Genomic DNA, 15,552 nt, shown 5'->3' on the forward strand with positions numbered 1-15,552 from the left:
ACTTTGCGCCTCCCTCCTCCGACCCCTCTCTATTGACTTGAATAAAAAGCAGTAATCTGATCCTTCAGTAAGCTGGCAGTCGATTTAGTCCAATCAAATTTTAGTTTTATTTCTGAATGAATGATAAATCCAGATGGCAGAGTGGGGGAGAGGGAGAGGAGGGGAGAGAAGAAATGCCTCATGAGTAGAGGAAGAAGTGTATTAGTCTAATTGGATATATTACAAAGTTTCTCATATTTGCATATAATATTTTATGATTTATTTAGTGGCCTTCAGCTCAAAATCGAGCCATGATGACTTGATGGAAGAACAATCTGGAGGAAGATCGATGTTGTGCAAGCCTAGATAGGTCCACCAGTGTCTTCTCCGCCATTATCTTGACTGTATTAAGACATCAGGTTGCTGGTCTTCCTCTTTATCTTCACTATTCTTCCGACCATGATGTCCTTCTCCAGTGATTGCTCTCTTCGTATGATGTGTCCAAAGTAGGCAAGTCGTAGCTTGGTGATTCTTCCTTCCAGTAACATGTCTGGCCTGATTTGTTCCAAAATTGATTAGTATGTTCTTCTTGCTATCCATGGTATTAATAACATCCTTCTCCAGCACATTTCAAGGCTCCGATTTTTCTTCTGTCTTGTTCCTTTAACGTCCGGGTTTTGCATCTGTATGTTGCCACTTGCCACAAAAAACAATAGACTATGTACAATCTGTGTCTTCATCACCAGTGATATGTCCCTTGATTTTAAGACCTTGTCCAGTGCCTTCATTGTTGATTTGCCCATAGCTTGTCTCCTATTGACTTCCGGTGTCATCGCTGCTAGTGTTGAGCGATACCGTCCGATACTTGAAAGTATCGGTATCGGAAAGTATCGGCCGATACCGGCAAAGTATCGGATCCAATCCGATACCGATACCCGATACCAATACAAGTCAATGGGACTCAAGTATCGGACGGTATCCCTGATGGTTCCCAGGGTCTGAAGGAGAGGAAACTCTCCTTCAGGCCCTGGGATCCATATTAATGTGTAAAAGAAAGAATTAAAATAAAAAATATTGCTATACTCACCTCTCCGACGCAGCCTGGACCTCACCGAGGGAACCGGCAGCGTTGTTTGCTTAAAATTCGCGGGTTTACTTCCTTACGTGAAGTCCCGGCTTGTGATTGGTCGCGTGCCGCCCATGTGGCCGCGACGCGACCAATCACAGCAAGCCGTGACGTAATTTCAGGTCCTTCAGGATTTTAAAATTACGTTCTGGCTTGTGATTGGTCGCGTCGCGGTCACATGGGCGACGCGACCAATCACAAGCCGTGACGTCACGGGAGGCAGGACAAGCGCGCATTTTAAAATGCGCGCGTGTCCAGCCTCCCGTGACGTCACGGCTTGTGATTGGTCGCGTCGCCCATGTGACCGCGACGCGACCAATCACAAAGCCGGAACGTAATTTTAAAATCCTGAAGGACCTGAAATTACGTCACGGCTTGCTGTGATTGGTCGCGTCGCGGCCACATGGGCGGCACGCGACCAATCACAAGCCGGGACTTCACGTAAGGAAGTAAACCCGTGAATTTTAAGCAAACAACTCTGCCGGTTCCCTCGGTGAGGTCCAGGCTGCGTCGGAGAGGTGAGTATAGCAATATTTTTTATTTTAATTCTTTATTTTACACATTAATGTTGTTTCGATACCGATACCCGATACCACAAAAATATCGGATCTCGGTATCGGAATTCCGATACAGCAAATATCGGCCGATACCCGATACTTGCGGTATCGGAATGCTCAACACTAATCGCTGCATCTTGACTGATCATTGATCCGAGTAGGTTGAAGTCCTTTACAACTTCCAGTTCGTCGCCGTCCATCTCAAATGTCTCGCGGTCATACCTGGCAGTAATCAATATCTTTGTGAATAGATTATAATATAGATTTATGAAAAGTTTGTTAAAATGACAGTAACCATTTAAGTTGGAATTCCATTTATAAACAGCTTCAAACAAGAGTAGTTATCTAACTGTGGAAAGCCAAGCCTTGCCTATAGTATTAGTGGACTGTGGAGCAATGGAAACAGATAAGAGTTTTACTATCTGGAAGTTTTGTGGCAAAGCTCGCAGTTGAGCAGATGCTTAGAGATATCGATCTATGGTGCCTTCTCTAACATTTGGTGAAAAAGGGTAATGTTTTGGGCCAATTTTAAGGGACTGCCTTAACCACCATGTTATCAGTTAAGGGTATATCTATGTTTCTGACAGTATTTTGTAAGACTATTTCTGTTGCAACTTGACTGTCTTGACCCACCAGATCAGCCTCCACAACCTCCAAATAGTGTCCGTGAAAAAAATTCCAAATATTGCCAACTGAATATGAACCTCTCACATATATTTCGCTGAGTGAAGATAGCAATCTCTGTACAGCTCCGCAGAGTAAGTTGGGTCATCTGGATATTTGGGGTGTCTGGATGTTTGGGATACTGGTGGAAACATGACCCAAAGCACAATTTATTTCTTGGCTGTGGTGTCTTATAGTAAGATTAGACGATAGAGGAGATGGCTTGGGTGCAGATTTCACACTTTCATTAAATGATTCAAGTAAATTATGTATACTAGTATCAGATATATTGGGTGCCAAACATACTAAAGCCCCTCAAACACATAAAACTAATGCTGCTTGAACCCTCCGACATCAATAATATTATCCGATAGTCTAATATTAGACAATTTATTGTCAGCAGAAATATCAATCCAGTATGTCCGATTTCGGACTGCCGATCATATTGTCTCCTGCAGATGGGCCAACCATGTGTGGTGATGGCTCTACCATAAAGAACACAAGAGCACTTGGCTGCACAACGGAGAGGCGGCGAAGATGGTTGTAGGCTGAAACATTGGTCGAAACATTCTTCGGCCAACGAACATCTAATATGTATGGTGGGCTTGAAAGATGAAAAGAGAGGGGAAAATGACAGCTTCTGCCAATGGTATTAAAGCAGAGACTAGCAGTTGCTACCTTTATGCATACAGTAAGTGGGTTAGGCTGCATTCACATATATCCACTACCAAAGGTTCAGGTGCCACACAATAGATTAGTACTGATGGCAAAATTGATGCAAAAAATGCATTAGTTGCCATCAGGCACTTTTGGTGATGAGGCCACCAGACTGATACCTGCTCCTGCGCACTGCAAAAACCTAAGCAATCAATGGGATCAGTTCCTACATCAGTTTCCAGCCTGTGTTCTTCCTAAACACCAGTTGGAAACAAGGATGTAGCACCGGCCACATGTGATCCAAGTGGAGCGCCCCCACACCGCCGCAGGGCCGAGGGGATACCCGGAGCCGGGCCTCTAGTTCTCAGTCTCGGGGTTGTCACGGTGGCTAGACCCGGTCCGTGGCCCTGTCCGTCAGTGGGGGACGTCCGGTGCAATAAGTGGTAGTAATGGTAGCGATGGAGCGGTACGGTTGTGGGGTGTAAGTCGCGGTAAATAACGAGGACACCAGGTTGCAGTCTCTTTACCTCTTTACTGGAGATCTCTGAGTCCTCAGTCCGGAACACGGTTCACCAGGCTACGCAAGTCCGGCCGGTCCAATGGCACCTCCAGAGTTCTCCTCTCAGGTGGAAATCTGTGCCTTCCTTCTAGCGCTATGTGTTGTAGTCCTTCCCTGCTGTGCTCACGGAAAGTAACCCCACAACGGTTGTGTCTGTTTCTTAAGTTCCCTCACAACTCGATTTGATGTTCCTCTGTAATCCACCCCTTCCCTGTATTCAGGTTGGAATGGCACCCGTTTGTCAGGTAGGCCTGGAGTTCTTCCGGGACCCTAGAGTCGCCCCTCTCCCGCAATTGCCCCCCAAGACTTCATAGGTGATATGTGGTAGACAGCCCGCCTGAGACCGACTGTCCTGCCGCTGTTTGGAGTATGGCTTGAAGCTGTATTCTAATCCACTCCCTCGGCGTTCCGGCCACCGGTATTGCGCCTCAGCAGGGTGCTGCCTCTTTCAGCACAACCCCTGCTGGTATTCTCCTTCTGCTTGATCTCGTTTCTCACTCAGCACAATCTATCTCGCTTCTAGTCCTTTCTTGAGTCCCGCCGCTTCCAGGAGCCTGCGCGGACCCGTTACGTTCTTTCAATGCCAAGCCTCTGCCAGGATCCCACCCCTGGCAGAGACCCTACAGTCTCTCCCTTCACAACACCCCCTGCCACAGGGTGTTGCTCCGTTCAATCCCGTCAGCGTTCTCTCTAACTTCCTGCCTGACCCCCAGTTTACCCACTATGGTGGGGAGTGGCCTAATGAATAGCACCCTTAGCTCCCCCCGGAGGCCCTGCTGTGAAACATATTGGTGTCTGTGATACCTGATTGGAGGAACTCCTTCGGTGCCATCGAACGTACCATGGCTCCCCTTAGTGGCGAAGCCACAGCACTGCAACGACCAGAACTCTGGGGCGCTGCACTCCCCCCTGGTTAAACACAGTACTCCGGGACTGGGAAGAAAAAACAACAATACAGATTAGCAAAAAGACATACAATTTTGTTGAGTGCAAAACGATAAGTATACTTGAACAAGCTTCCCTTTATGGGAGGTGAGGACACTTTTAACGTTACAAACATGGTCAACATTATAAATTACAGGCTATGCATAACTCCTGTTACCCAACCGGGTATTCTACTTAGTGCAAATTCTGGAACAATAAATTAACATTGCCTTTAAGAAACATACACTCTTAGTTTACCAAAGGCCTTCCTATAATCACATTACAGGGTAAGGTAACTTCACATTCTCCTACTTTGAACCTGCAGGACCGCCTGTCCCTATGGCACCAGACCTACTGCCTCTCCTTTCTTTTACAGGACCGCCCCGTTCAGCCAGGGCCTACTGCCTTTCACTACTATACATAGTATAGACATAACATTCCTTTCGTTTAAAGAACTCTGAGCCCGCTCTACTCGGCTCCTTTAAGGACTCACTCTCTAACCCCTACGGGTTCGCCTTCTGTCCTTAGTAACAAAGTAACTTTCTATGGGGACGCAGGGTTGACCTTCTATCCTCACCTTCATCATTACTTCCTTACTTTCAGCTATGCAGATCTCTATCTCTACCCCTACGGGCTCTCTGCATCTTTTCTTTCTGCAAAACATTATTTAGATTTCACATTTCAACAAATTCAACACATATAACTTAGCATGTAAAACAGTTACATTTCTTTTTCAAGCTTCATTATCACATCACTGTTCTGCAACAGTATCTTTCTCAAGTTCAATTTCACACATCCCCTTTAAGAGGGGACCAAGTCTTTCTGAGGTAGCTCGTCTTCTCAGCCTACCAGCCCACGCAAAGGTTCCGGTATGGTATCTTCGCAAAGTGTCTTTAACTAGAACCGGTAGGAAAGGTATCTTCACAAAGTGTCTTTGGCTCAAACCAATAGGGCAAATATCTTCGCAAAGTGTCTTTGGCTAAAACCAGTAGGGAGCACCTTTAAGAAGGTGCAAACTATTTACAAAAGAAAGTTCGAATCATGCACAGTCCATGATTTCTGCAGTTCTTTAAACTTGTGCAAAATTTTAGAAAAAACTCAGAACAAACACAGGGATCCCGGGTCAACAAAGGGATCCATTAACCCTGGACAGGTTTAGCAGCAACTTAAAAGAACAAACAGTAACTATTTACATTTTCACAGAGCGAAATCTTACTCTTCTTTCAGAAGTTTCCATGAGGCGCCACCTGGCAGGCGGACCCCTGCAATTCAGGTTTCAGGTCCACTCCCACTGCCAGATACACCCCATGGGTTCGGGTCTGTTGCACGACCAGGTCGTGCGCGACGATCAAGGTCTGTGTCCCCACTTCTCTCTGTGCTGGTACGTCCGGAGCCTCGGTCACTCGAAGGGGCACCTCCTTAGGCACGACGGTGGTGGCGGCGATCGGGTGGCAGATCGCAAGTTCTGTGGTCAGGCAGGTGGGGCCGACCAGGGTGGGTACAGATCGGTCACACGGCGACACTTTGGCCACAGGGGCTGGTTTCTCTTTCTTGTAGACGTTCAGAGCGAACCACCCCTTTTCCCCAAGATGCCGGGTGTAGGTAACACTGTCTCCCGGATAGAGGTCCCGATCGGGGTGACCCTCTCTAAGGTGTGACTCGACATCCCGTCGGTTAACAAAGACCTCCGCGTATAGCCCCGGTTCTTTAATGAAGCCCCAGCCTCCTTGGAGTTTAAAGACGGTGATGATGCCCTGCCTGCGCGGGGCCTGGTGAGTGGTGGGGTCCTTACGGGCCCGGTCTTTGACCGCCAAATCCTTTTGATGGTAGGCCTCCCGTTTAGCCTGATGTGTTTCCTCTTCCTCTCGCCACCGCTGTTCTAGCTGGATCTGGTATTCTTCCCAGCTTAGGGCCTGTACCATTTCTCCCTTCTGGGTCTCCACCCCGGGGAACCCCATAAGATTGGATCCAGGGTTCACCCAGCGGCACACCGTGCGCTCCGCGCTGACCTCACACGGCAAGGGAGTAGGGGTGATTGGGGCTCGCATACGGTGTTCCATGCCCGTGGCTTCCTCCCATGGTAACAGGCGCTGAAGTCTATGGGTCCCCGGGAGAGGTGGTGCTGCTACGGGACCCACTAACACACCCTCTGCTGGTGGGGCAGGATCGGCGGACTCACCCACTGGTACGATTCCACTTTCCGCAACAGGTCCCGCTGGTTCTTCCGATGTCCGGGAATCCACTGCCGGTCCCACCTGATGCGGGGCCTGGACTCTTACGTGCAGTTGGAGGAGCTGATTATATAAATCCTCCATCTCGGCTCTCAGGAATTTGGTGTTATCCACGGAGGACAGGCTGCTGGGCTCAGCCGGGTAGTCAGGGGAGACTTCCACTTCAACCCCGCTGTCGGGTTCGGAGCTGCTGGCCATAGCGTCCTCCACGTGGGTCGCTTCCTGGTCTTTTTCCCGCTCTCTCCTGCGTGAGCAGTTTCGTTTTCTCTGCCTCCGCCCCCCATTAAGGATTAGGAGGCGGATCTCTGCTGCTGACGGACACGTCCTCACTGCACAGAAATATTTAGACTGGGCGGCCATTATTCTTCGCGCTCTCCAGCTCGTCTACGCCCACTCCACGCCCCTCTTCTCTTCCTGCGCTTTCCTCAGCGCTGCAATGGCGGGGGATTTTGGCGGCAACTGGCGCAGCACAGTCTTTGTAATAAAGTACAGTCCAAGCACAACAAATCACAGTCTCTAGGCACACATGACCTGATTCTTCAGGCTTAAGTAGATCCTGTTCGTGACGCCAAGTTGGAGCGCCCCCACACCGCCGCAGGGCCGAGGGGATACCCGGAGCCGGGCCTCTAGTTCTCAGTCTCGGGGTTGTCACGGTGGCTAGACCCGGTCCGTGGCCCTGTCCGTCAGTGGGGGACGTCCGGTGCAATAAGTGGTAGTAATGGTAGCGATGGAGCGGTACGGTTGTGGGGTGTAAGTCGCGGTAAATAACGAGGACACCAGGTTGCAGTCTCTTTACCTCTTTACTGGAGATCTCTGAGTCCTCAGTCCGGAACACGGTTCACCAGGCTACGCAAGTCCGGCCGGTCCAATGGCACCTCCAGAGTTCTCCTCTCAGGTGGAAATCTGTGCCTTCCTTCTAGCGCTATGTGTTGTAGTCCTTCCCTGCTGTGCTCACGGAAAGTAACCCCACAACGGTTGTGTCTGTTTCTTAAGTTCCCTCACAACTCGATTTGATGTTCCTCTGTAATCCACCCCTTCCCTGTATTCAGGTTGGAATGGCACCCGTTTGTCAGGTAGGCCTGGAGTTCTTCCGGGACCCTAGAGTCGCCCCTCTCCCGCAATTGCCCCCCAAGACTTCATAGGTGATATGTGGTAGACAGCCCGCCTGAGACCGACTGTCCTGCCGCTGTTTGGAGTATGGCTTGAAGCTGTATTCTAATCCACTCCCTCGGCGTTCCGGCCACCGGTATTGCGCCTCAGCAGGGTGCTGCCTCTTTCAGCACAACCCCTGCTGGTATTCTCCTTCTGCTTGATCTCGTTTCTCACTCAGCACAATCTATCTCGCTTCTAGTCCTTTCTTGAGTCCCGCCGCTTCCAGGAGCCTGCGCGGACCCGTTACGTTCTTTCAATGCCAAGCCTCTGCCAGGATCCCACCCCTGGCAGAGACCCTACAGTCTCTCCCTTCACAACACCCCCTGCCACAGGGTGTTGCTCCGTTCAATCCCGTCAGCGTTCTCTCTAACTTCCTGCCTGACCCCCAGTTTACCCACTATGGTGGGGAGTGGCCTAATGAATAGCACCCTTAGCTCCCCCCGGAGGCCCTGCTGTGAAACATATTGGTGTCTGTGATACCTGATTGGAGGAACTCCTTCGGTGCCATCGAACGTACCATGGCTCCCCTTAGCGGCGAAGCCACAGCACTGCAACGACCAGAACTCTGGGGCGCTGCATAAGTCTTAGGGAATCGCATTTGAGTGAGACGAATCTCGGACCATGGCAATTTTATTGTGCACTGACTAATAGTTACACAAGGCACTTGTAAGGGGAAATGGCAAAGGAAGCTTAGAAGTAATACTAAGAAGGTTTGCAGGGCGTCTACGTCTGGCATCTAAATATAGTAATTGCATAAAATGTATAACGAAGGGTCAGACTTAGGAGAAACATACATGGATAAACGCAAGATGCTTTTTGCTGCAAAAAATTATTTAGCACTGCCTTCTTTTCAAAATGATATATTTGGAGATGGTGGTATTCAATGTATGGCTTACAAACAGATGCCCCTCTATAGACTTGGAATAATGGCTGCCTAGGACACATCTGTGTCCATTTTTACACCTGTGAGAAACAGACAATTTTTCCTCTGTATTTCCTCCATTTTATATCCATGTTGCATCCAATTTTTTCTCACCTGTTTTTAAAAACAGTGAACCTTTATTTATCCATTGACCCTTAGCAATGGATGAGTTAGGCTACTTTCACACTAGCGCTGTTTGGCCTCCGTCGCAATGCGTCGTTTTGGAGAAAAAGCATCCTGCAAAAGTGCTTGCAGGATGCGTTTTTTCTCCATTGACTTGCATTAGAGACGCATTGCGACGGATGCGTCATGTTTTGGCGGACCGTCGGCACAAAAAAAGCTACATGTAATTTTTTTTGTGCGACGTGTCCGCCATTTCCGACCGCGCATGCGCGGCCGGAACTCCGCCCCCTCCTCCCCGGACCTTACAATGGGGCAGTGGATGCGTTGAAAAACTGCATCCGCTGCCCCCGTTCTGCGGCGCTTTCAACGCTAGCGTCGTTGCGTCGGCACAGCTAAGGGGGCCACTACCACCTCCATAGCAGGCAGAATTGTGTGTTATGATGAAAGATTGGACTGCATAGGCCAATATGTTGTTCTTGTACAGGACCCTTGATCTGCCTGTGTCAGCCAGTGGTCTGGTTGTATTACCCACTTCTGATGATGAGATTTCTCATTGCATAATGGGAGACTCAAACGAAGCATCATTATGGGGCTGGAACTGTCATCACTCCCTTTGCTTCGATGGCCGCCCTAAGATCACATGTAATCAGGGGTCTTGGACTGCAATTGCTCTCTCGGCCTATGAAATGATATGTAATTAGGGATGAGCAAATAGCTTCAGATAACTCCTTATCCGAATAGCTATAGCGCTTACCGAGTAGCTGCATCGGGAACCTGGATACCTGGCGCGCTCCTGATAATCAGGTGTCCAGCGCCGCAGTTGCATGTGTCACGGCTGTGTGACAGTCACAACACACAGGCTCTCTATGCATGTGTTGTGACTGTCACACAGCTGTGACACAAGCAGCTGTGGCGCCAAACAGCTGATTATCGGGAGCGCTCCAGGTATCCGAGTTCCCAATGCAGCTATTCGGTAAGCGCTCTAGCTATAAAGATAAGGAGTTATCCCAAGCTATTCGCTCTTCTCTAGATGTCATCAATTCTGTCCGTTTCATGAGCTGGTCTGTTTTTTTTCGACTGAGCATGCGTCGGTTGTTAAGTCCCACATATGCGCAAGTATGCACTCACTTCTTGCTGCGTTCACTTACATACACCATGTTCTTTCTCTGGCGCACCAGTCGCCCTTTACTGCTGCTGTAGTGTCTCTCCCAGTCCATGCAATGAAACGTTATCAGTGCACTTGTGAAGAAGCACACTGAATGTAAGCTTCCGGAAGAAGGCTATACAGTCGTAAGGTGCTCCGGGTCTTTTAGTGTGCCTCGCATCCCTTAGCAGGTATCTATTTACTCTCTATTTTATGGTTCCCTGTTAGAAAATGACTCTAGATATTTAGCTTCCAGAAGGAAGAAGGCTATACAGCCGTAACGTGCGCCGGGTCTTTTGGTGTGCCTTGTGTCCCTTAGAACGTATTTACCCTCTATTTATGGTTCTCTGTTATAAAATGACTCTAGACATTTAGCTTACTGTTTACTCTTTGATGATTTATTCAATATTGGAGTACATATCAGGTTCTTTTCAGTCTTAGTAAATACTGTGTTAGTAGTTTTACCACAAGTAATTTTACTATGTTTAGATTGTATGTAGCTTAATCTAAGACTAATAAAATTGCTAACTAAACAAAGTAGACCCAGGCTACTCATACATGGCGGAGCTAGCCCCAATCCACTGAAATATAACAGCTATCATCCATAACGATTGTCAATAGCATTGTCCACTGATACTGTGCAGACTTTTCTCAGAGAGATTCTGGCTCGCCTCTCTTCAGCTCCAACACCAATCCACTATGGTCAGCTTCACCCAGCTGACTGACTTAGATGAACACCTAGCTTGGTTATATACAGAACTAGCCAGGTAAAAATAATCAGAACCTGTAGAGCTAGGATTTTATCCTGTACGACCTCCATTGGTCAGTATGCTATTTATTTAAAAAACAGACAGCACACAAACATGTACAACATATGTATGAAAGTAGCCTAAGGCAAAAATGTTTAGGTAATTATGTACCTTTTATGATTAGGTACACATGATTCAGTGTTGGTGCAAAGTACTATCTGAGAATTTTGTGCTAATGACTCTGAGCATTGGACATATGAAGGGAAGATGATAACGGTTGATTTTAACAATGTAAAGTCATTGTGGTTAGAGTTAAAATCTAAGAAGAAATATTCTTCTAATATTTACTGTACAATACCCCAATGTCTGGAACTTATACAATAATGATGATTCAAATAATTTGTCATAAATGTCAGACCGCAGATTGTGACTCACCACCCTGTCACTCCGTCTGCATTTCCAATAATGCTGAGTACACTTGCTATTTGTGATTCACTAGAAAGAACTATCATGGGTTCCGGTCACATCTATTTACTTTCTTTAGGAATGCTATCTGTGATGTTTCAGAAAAAAAATCCTCCATGTGAAATTACTGCTTGAGGGGTAAATACATGTGAACATTAAAGAGCGTCTGACACCCAAATTGGCCAGTATGGACCAAGCACAGAGGATATCGCACCTTCAGGGTATGTGCACCCTACGTCTTAGGGCTCTTTCAGATGTCCGTGATCAGTCCAATCTTGGGTCATAATGCACAGACGCGTCTCCGGACCTCGAGCATGACGGCTTTATATATTTCTATGAGGCTTTCACGCTCTGGGAGATGCGCGGTTAGAGATCGAACTGATGATCATAGATGTCTGAAAGATCGCTTATTCGGTTGGATTCTGACCTATTACCATTCTAAAGAAGTGTTAACTAAACTTTCAAAATAATGAACATGTGCAAGTTCTATGCAAAAAACGACAGTAAAAGGAAGGTTGATCCAGCTTCTAATTCACAATTCCACAACGTATTAAAATAGCAAAGTCTTTATTTCCAAGATGAAAATGTGATCGTAGAAAAACATTTTTCTTTAGTTGACATTCAGAAAAAGCAACCTCAATATAATATAGAGGTAAGGGGGTAAGTCAATGAATGCAAGTTTGAAGTCCAAGTCTAAGAGCACACTTGCGTTCGAAACGTGTCCGGTATCCTCATATCTTTTTCTCCCCATGACTCTCCTCACCTCTATATTATATTGAGGTTACTTTTTTCTGCATGTCAACTACAGAAAAATTATTTCCATGATCACATTTTAATCTTGGAAATAATGACTTTACTATTTTACTACATTGTGGCATTGTCAGTTAGAAGCTGGATCAACTTTTCCTTTTCCTGTGCTAATTGACACCCGGCAGTGGCGTGGATCACGAGCTTCTGTACAGATTGTATTGCATCGCAGGGCGAGCTGTTTTTTTCTTTATATTTATTCTGTAAAAACGACTGTACGTACAGTATATTCCATCTTTTCAGAATCTGTTAACTGCGTCAGGTTTCCAAAGACGTTAAACAATTATAGGAAGTGAGTTGACCATTGTTCAGACGTTTTCCGCTTCGAAGATGCTGTATACAGAAGTCAATGGGTAAGTTCAGAAGACGCCTGGACGTCTTTTTCAGCATTTTGCCAATGTTAATGATTGAAAAACAGCTAGCTAATTCTTCAACGTTGAATGGAGTTAATGTCACGAAAATGCTGGAAAATATTTTGGAGGCTAAAAACTCTGTAAAAGTGCTCAGGAAAAGACCACCAACAAAAAAAAGGTCTTAAAAAGGTTAGACAAAGATTTTTGGAGTTGGGCAAAAATATTGCAGGATTTTAACTTTTAATATTTCACATCTTCCAAACCAACTAAAAAAGCGTTTAGACCATTTTGCACAATCTTTTATAATAGCCTGGGGTAAGGGTAGGGGATTGAGCGTAGATCTACAGGGAGTACAATACTTAGATATTTCATAGACTGTGACGACCAATAAAATGTAATCGCGTGTTGTAATGAGGAAACGGTCTTATTTGGTAGATTAATATTCAGTGCTTCGGATTTGAATAGATTAATCTTGAAGTTAGACAGAGATATGTATCTTTTGAATTCCATTATTAGATTAGGAAGGGAGATAATCCGGTTAGTGAAAATGAATAGTAAGTTGTCAGCACAGGCAACAATTTTATAGGTTCATCTTGGATCTTTTATCCCAATATGTCTAGAATAGCTCTAATGTGACGAAGAAAAGGTTTGAGGGTAAAGATAAGATGGGAGAGGGGCAACCATGGCTGATGCTGTTTCCGATGGGAAAGCTATCTCAAAGGACTCTATTCACCCAGACACAGGCTGCAGGAGTAACACAGGAGGACCTTATTAATTTTAACATGGCATGCTGTAGTCCAGTTATCTTCAGCACCTCTTCTTTAAACACCCAGTTAAGTCTATTAAATACTTTACTCCTGTGGAGAGGATCATCAAGAGAGTGTCGTATAACTTATCTCTCTGAATGAAGTTCAGAATTTTAGTACTATTATCTCTCGCTTCTTTGCCAGCCATAAAGCCAGCTTGGTCAGGGTGAATGATGCTTCCGAGGAGAGGTGCCAGCTTGGTTGCCAATATTTTGTTAAAAAGTTTTAGATCTACATTAACCAATGAAAGTGGGTGATAGCTAGAGCATTCAGCAGGGTCTTTTCCTTCTCTGTGTATAACAGTAATAGCATTTATTAATGGCAGAAAGAAGAGGAGTGAATATAGAAGTGTAGGAAGATGGACCAGAATAGCGGTCTCTCTTGCGTGGCCAGACTGGAACTGTTGGGACTGTCACCATTGTTGCCGGGGGAAGTACTTTCTGACCGGAGTAGACTTTTGCACCTGACTGTTGGGGGTGGGTGTGATATAAAAGTGACTGTGCGCTCGGGAACAAGGCTTTTGGCGGGGACCCAGCTTGTGCTACAGAAGAAGGTTGACTCCCTCTCCGCTGACCGACGCCAATTGACAGGAAAGCTTTGCAAGCATACTGTGCCTCTCTTGAGACTAACTCCCCGTTATTCTCCGACCCTAACATCACTAACCGGTCGGTGAATCTAACATCTGCGGTCTTTCTTGGTAGTGCTGATCAGGCATTGCACGCGGCTCGAGCAGTGAGACTGCAGCCTCCAGTCAGGGACTTTGTACTTCCCCAGCCATGCAGCAGACCTTTCACTGTTCAGCACCCCACTCCAGGATGACAATGGCACGTGAAAGAAGACCAGGATACTTCATCGCCGTACAGAGACAGTGCTACACTTTTCTCCAGAACCGGCTCAGGGACTTCTCAGGCCACCTACGGCGCCATCGTGGGATTTTCCAGCCACCATCGTCCAGGAACCAGAGACTGATAAGTTAACCTGTTATTTTACCCGTTGTAGTTACTTTATTGTTATATACACAATGTGGGCCTGTATATTTACAACCCCTCACTCCCTGCATAGAGTATTTACTGTTGAGATAATCATATGCACACTGCTCAAAAAAATGAAGGGAACACTAAAATCCCTCATCCTAGATATCACTGAATGAAATATTCCAGTTGTAAATCTTTATTCATTACATAGTGGAATGTGTTGAACTTGAGAACAATAAAACCTAAAAATGATCAACGTAAATCACAACTAATATCCCAAGGAGGTCTGAAGTTGGAATGATGCTCAAAATCAAAGTGGAAAATGAAGTTACAGGCTGATCCAACTTCAGTGGGAATGCTTCAAGACAAGGAAATGATGCTCAGTAGTGTGTGTAGCCTCCACGTGCCTGTATGACCTCCCTATAATGCCTGGGCATGCTCCTGATGAGGCGGCGGATGGTCTCCTGAGGGATCTCCTCCCAAACCTGGACTAAATCATCCGCCAACTCCTGGACAGTCTGTAGTGCAACATGATGTTGGTGGATGGTGCAAGACATGATGTCCCAGATGTGTTCAATTGGATTCAGGTCTGGGGCACGGGTGGGCCAGTCCATAGCTTCAATGCCTTCATCTTGCAGGAACTGCTGACACACTCCAGCCACATGAGGTCTGGCATTGTCCTGCATTAGGAGGAACCCAGGGCCAACCGCACCAGCATATAGTCTCACAAGGGGTCTGAGGATCTCATCTCAGTACCTAATGACAGTCAGGCTACCTCTGGCGAGCACATGGAGGGCTGTGCGGCCCTCCAAAGAAATGCCACCCCACACCATTACTGACCCACTGCCAAACTCGTCGTACTGAAGGATTTGCAGGCAGCAGATCACTCTCCACGGCGTCTCCAGACTCTGTCACCTCTGTCACATGTGCTCAGTGTGACCCTGCTTTCATCTGTGAAGAGCACAGGGCACCAGTGGCGATTTTGCCAATCCTGGTCTTCTGTGGCAAATGCCAAGCATCCTGCATGGTGTTGGGCTGTGAGCCCATCTGTGGATGTCGGGCACTCAGACCATCCTCATGGAGTCGATTTCTAACTGTGCAGACATATGCACATGTGTGGCCTGCTGGAGGTCATTTTGCAGGACTCTGGCAGTGCTCCTCCTGTTCTTCCTTGCACAAAGGCTGAGATAGCGGTCCTGCTGCTGGGTTGTTGCCCTCCTACGGCCCCCTCCACATCTCCTGGTGTACTGGTCTGTCTCCTGGTAGCGCCTCCAGCCTCTGGACACTACACTGACAGACACAGCAAACCTTCTTGCCACAGCTCGCATTGATATGCCATGAGCTGCACTACCTGAGCCACT

Source organism: Ranitomeya variabilis, chromosome 2 (assembly GCF_051348905.1).
Source record: "Ranitomeya variabilis isolate aRanVar5 chromosome 2, aRanVar5.hap1, whole genome shotgun sequence".
Taxonomy (NCBI): Eukaryota; Metazoa; Chordata; class Amphibia; order Anura; family Dendrobatidae; genus Ranitomeya; species Ranitomeya variabilis.